The following is a 6,000-nucleotide window of genomic DNA, read 5'->3' as shown; positions in this document are numbered from 1 at the left end:
ACACACCAAAAAAAAAAAAAAAAAAAGAAACTTTATATCCTATGACATTGCTGCATTAGCTCATTATCTCTAAAAAGTTTTTAGATTTTACAGAATTTTCTTTGTAACAATTGTTTCATCTGTGAATAAAGGCAAACTAACTTCTTCTGTCTCCCTAATATCCCTTTCTTTTCTAATTGAACTAACTAGGAGTTCCTACACAATGATGAATAGAAATAGTAAAGGTAGACACTCTTGCCTCATAAGATAGCATATTTTAAAACTATAAATGAAAAATAGCTCAGAATAAAAGACATTTCCGAGAATACAATGTTACAAGTTTTGCTTTAAACATTCATATGTAGTTTAAAGAAATTAAAAAGAAAAATATTTTATAGGAGTTCCTGTCATGGTACAATGGAAACGAATCCGACTAGGAACCATGAGGTTGCAGGTTCGATCCCTGGCCTTGCTTAGTGGGTTAAGGATCCAACATTACTGTGAGCTGTGGTGTGGGGGTCACAGACGTGGCTCGGATGCCAAGTTGCTGTGGCTGTAGCGTAGGCCACCAGCTGTAGCTCTGATTAGACCCCTAGCCTGGGAACCTCTATATGCCGCAGGTGCCGCCCTAAAATGCAAAGGAAAAAAAATTACAGTTAAATTACACAATACTTCACATTTTTGATGCTCTTAATTTTTTCATTAGCATAGGGAATTTGTTCTAGCATCATTTCCCTTCAGCCTAAAGAACTTTCTTTAGCATTACTGACATTATAGGAAGTTTTGCTGGTAATTATCTGTCATTTTTATATAAAATGTATTTATTTCTTTATTCTCAATAGATCTTTTCACTGGCTATACAATTCTGAGTTGACAGTTTTATTTTGTTGTTATTGTCTCAACACTTTAAAGATGTTCTAGTATCTTTTGGTCTCCATGGCTTCAGATAAATCAGTGATCATTTGAAGCCGTGTTTCTCAGTACATAATGTGTCATTTTTCTTTGCTTGTTTGAATTTTTTTCTCTTATGTTTGGTTTTCAGCCAATTTGACCATGATGAGCAGAGATTTTTATTTATCCTGCTTGAGGTTTGCTGAAATAGTTGATTACTAAATTGGGGATATTTTTGGTCATTATTTCCTTGGGTATTTTTCAACTTCAAACCTCTCTTCTCCTTCTGAGACTTGCAAATTGGTTTTTTTGCCACTGTCTCACGGGTACCTGAGGCTTTTGCTATTTAAAAATTTTTTCTCTATTTCAGATTAAATACTTTTTATTCATTTAGCTTCAAGTTTTACTGACTCTTTCCTTTATCATCCCCATTCTTATTATGCCAACACATGAATTTTTAAATTTCGGATATTGTATTTTTCAGCTAGAATTTGCATTTGGCTCTACTTTGTAGTTTCTGTACTTTTGCTGAGATTTTAAAATTTATTTTGAGAAGATATTCCTTTATCTCAATGAGCACAATTATAATATCTGCTTTAAAGCCCTTGTTTGCTAATTTCAACATCTGGGTTATTTTGTGTTTGTTTTTCTGTTAATGTTTTGTCTTCTGAAAATGGGTTATATTTTCCTTATTGTTCCTGTCGGACAATTTTGGATTGCATCCTGGACTTTGGGAAGTTTATGTTGTAAAATTTTCAGTTCTTTGTATTTCTCCAAATTGCTGATGTTTAAAGATATTTGGATTTAGCTATTCATTAACTGCTTGTTGATTTGGCTTGAACAAGCAATTAATTGGGCTGGATTTAAATTATAAATGCTATCTCTTTGTAGCAGCTTTCATTTCATTTTAATTATTTTATCCTTAGCTATACTGTTTACAGTCTGTCTGCCCCAGGCATGTGTGTTTCAGGGTCAGCCAGAATTTTTAGCAGAATTAATATATAGAGTTTGGCCCTTTAGCGAAGCCTCTCCTCACTTTCTGGCAGCTGATATTGCCCAAACTGTCCTCCAGTCATTCAAACCTCTGAGTTTCATTCAAACTTCTGAGTTTTCTAACAGGTTTACTGCTACCCAGTGCAGCACAGACCATGGTCAGTCCTAAGGATAAAGCCATAGCAGTAGGAGACTCATCCTGAGCCAATTCCCTCTTTCAGTGTTGACGCTCCTCCAGAATCTGCCTGCCTTTGCTCTCTGTCCAGAGCTGTTGTTTTGGTTTTTGTTTTTTTGGTCTGTGTGTTGTAGTTTGTTTTATTTTTGGTTTTGATTCAGAGTTGATAGCTGTTATATCAGAGAGGGAGAGTCCACTGGGAACCTATGTGACTACAGAAGCAGTAGAACTGGTTGTCAGTTTTGAAATTTTAAGAACGGTTAAACTTTTCTCTAGGAGAAAAAGTTCAATTACAGTGTCTAAAATGTCAAAGAAAGTAGACAGTTATTTCAAAAAGCTGTATTGTCTATTAACTCAATCCCAGTTTACTTTCACAGCCTTCGAGAGAATCAAAATCGTGATACAATTCCCTTAGCTATTGGTATATTTTGGACATAGAAGCTTTACAGTTTAGTGAGCAGAGGCATTTCAGTCTTATAGCCCTTAGAGATGAAACGGATTCAAGTATCCAGATAAACCCCTTAATTTTGCAGATTAGAAACTGAAGACCAAATGATTATGATTTAAACATTAGCACAAATGGGAATTAGACAGTTTCCTGATGTTGCATATCCAATATTTGTATCATATCCTAGGAATTTTACTTCTGTGATAGCTCACCACATATTATTAACCCCCTCTACTCTATCCCTCTGTTGGATGTATTTAGGGCCATATTACTTCATGAGGTGCTAAGAATCAAAGAGGGTTCCGGAGTAGTGGATATACATAGGACAATACCGGATAAATTAAGAATTAAGTTAGATGATGTTAAAAAAAATCCTAAAGTTGTCGGTACAAAAAAGTGTCCAATAAGTACCCATTCTTCATCTTCTTTCTACTTCTCATCCTTCCTATTAATTACTCATACTCCCGGGACACATTTGAAGTCAGGGAGAACAAGGGAATACATCACTCCTATTCTTTCTTGGAATCTTTTATTTGATTCCTGTTCTAAAATAGTACAGCTCTCCCATCCTTTCTTCTTTCCTTGTCTTGTTTATCCCTACTCTTTCATTGCCTTCATCCTACTGTAGCTTCAAAGAGATAGATAAGTAAGCAAAATAAGGTCAGTGGGGTCTCGGGTTATGGTTAGTGGGAAGGGAGTAATTGTTCTCATTCCTTTCTAAGCAAAAGAAATTGAGAGAGAGAGAGTAGCGGGGAGGGCGGGCACACTAGTTTCTTGGCATTGTTAAAAACAGATTTAAAGTTAAAGGCTTCTAGCTTTTAAGCTCTATGTAGCTTTGTCTCTGTTTGATCATCTCTCAATGAATATTACAATGCTGATCCTGAGATAGGAAAACTTTATCTGGAAAGTGACAGGTAGTAAATATTGCAACATTCTGTTTCATAGCCTCCTTTTTATTTCCTCCCTTCAGCTCCTTAAAATATAAAAACCATTCTTAGCATGAAGGCTGTACAAAAAATGGTGGGCTGCTGTTTACTGATTTATGTATTTTAGGCATTCCTACTCTACCATGCTGGAGAAAGAGATGAGATAATGCACATGAAAATATGTTATAAATCATGTTATAGATTTGTGTGGTATTAAGATTAATGATAATAATTAGCCCATGTCATTTGCAGGACAGCACAAAGGCCTGAGGGAATTGGACACAGGTAAGTTTTGAGGAAGGGAAGGATAAAGGAATATTCTGAGTCTTGCAAGATGAATATGGCAGGCAACACCATTCTCCAACTAGTACCAGCATAGGATCCTAGCACTTACACTGTGAGCAAGGCAAGTAGAGGGTACACCAACACACACATTGCTTACCTCACAGTATTTCTTCAAATCGAAGCCTAGTAAAAATAATCCAGTTGCTTTGGAATTAGAGAAAAATGGTATAAAATCAAAAGTCGTATAGCCCTCTATAGCCAGAAAGGTGCCATAATTTGACCTCTTTATAATTTGATCATAAATTTTCAGTAAACAGTAAACAGTTAAATTTCTGAGTTCCTATCTTTAACTTTCATTTGTCTCTCAAATGAGTTTGTAAATTAAGACAATGAATGATCACTAATATGTGGAATCTAGTCGAAATGATACAATAGAACTTACAAAACAGGAATAGACTCAAAGATTTTGAAGCCAAACTTATGTTGACCAAAGGGGAAACATGGGGGAGGAGGGATAAATTAGGAGGTTGGGATTAACAGATACATACTACTGCATATAAAATAATAACAAGGACGGACTGTATAGCACGGGGAAACTTACTCGATACTGTGAAATAACCTATACGGGAAAAGAATCTGAAAAGGAATGGATACATGAATAGGTATAACTGATTTACGTTGCTATATGCCTGAAATTCACACAGCTTTGTAAGTCAACTATATTCCAATAAAATTTTTTAAAAAGAAAAAATAAAAAGAATGATCATACGCTGAGTCTTCCCTGCTGCATTTCAGTGAACATAAAAGGTAAGAATTATATTTAGACTCTAAAATACTTTATTAGTCATAATATTTTCTAGGGGAAAGAAAGAAGGCCTTTTTCCTGAGTTAAGACTTGCTTGATTCAAGTTTTGTTGACAGTTATTTATCACTAGTGACATTTGAAATTATCCTGATTGTATTGCCTCATATTCCCTATGAATTTAAAAGGGTTATTCTTTAAAATATTACCATAAAACTCTCTAGAGCACAGGGTCTGAGAAGTTTTGCAGATCCATGACTCACCTCGACAATTAGAGGTCAGCAAATCTGTCTCCAGCCGCCTGCAGTTCATCCGCAGATGCCATTTTGAGACATGCTGGTTCAACGCTGGACAATTTCTTAGGTATGGGAACGCCTGTCCCACAAAGCATTGTTGGGTTGTAATTTCACAATATCTCTTAGTCATGCCTAAATCTGGAAGCAAGTAATTAAATAACACATATCATGCATCACAGAAAAAGCTGGGTGGTTGTGTTAAACACATTGACTAACTCTCAAACTTAACAATTTGATGGAAAGAGGGAAGCCCTGAGTCAGCCTATGAGGCATAAGCATAATAAGACTGTTACATGATGCTAAGGGAAAGGGAAAAAAGTGCTAGAACTCCTCAACACAGCCCACAGACAGAACTTATCAATAGAGTCTGATCATAGAACAGCAGCCCTTAAATCAGAAGCACAATCTTAAATATGAATTTATGAGTCACAGCCTCCTCACATTTCTCATAAGAACTACTGATTTTTATGACTAACATTAGCACTTTTTAAATGACATTGAAAATTTTAGAAACACTTTAAAAAAGTAAAACAAACAAAAAAACTGGGTTAGCACACAATGCCATTTTTGAAAGCCATAAAAATTAACTTGCAGGAAGACAGGTTTACCTTAAAGGAAAAGAAAAAAAAAAAAAAACCTTGAGGCCATATTCAATTCCTTTTTGTCACCCTTTTCACCACACTACATCTATTAACGATCCCACAGATTCTCTCTCTAATGGCAGCTGCCATTTAATAAATGTTTATTGAGCACCTACTATGTGCCAGGTACAGGTCCAGCCACTGGGGACAGAAAAGCAGACAAACGGAAACTATCCCTGTTCTCACCAAGCTTAAATTCTAAGGAGGGGGAGATAATTAATGAATAAATAAAAACCCAGAGATGATAGTACCTGTGGCCTTTGATAGAGGAGTACAGACAGCATACAAGGACCTGGCAGATTTAGAATCAGAAAAATAAACACAGCAACCCTCTGGTTATCTTCCATAGTCTTCCCTTGGCTGGTCTGCCTTGGAAGGCTGAGGGCAACTGAGCCATAGATGCCCAAGTGGGCACCTCTCTCCAGAGGCAGAGAGAGTAGGAAAGGACATCTAAAAGGACTAATGGAACTATCCAACACAAAGTCCCTAAACAATTTTGTGTCAGCTTATCTTTCCTGTCTTCCCACCTATCCTTTCTTCACGTATCACATATGATCAGACATG

This window comes from Sus scrofa, chromosome 1, assembly GCF_054392235.1.
Source record: "Sus scrofa isolate SSC_HxYL_T2T_F1_AM1 chromosome 1, Sscrofa_HxYL_maternal_Yorkshire_Landrace_v2.0, whole genome shotgun sequence".
Classification (NCBI taxonomy): Eukaryota; Metazoa; Chordata; class Mammalia; order Artiodactyla; family Suidae; genus Sus; species Sus scrofa.
The sequence above is the reverse complement of the archived record's forward strand: the minus strand, read 5'-3'. Positions refer to the sequence as shown.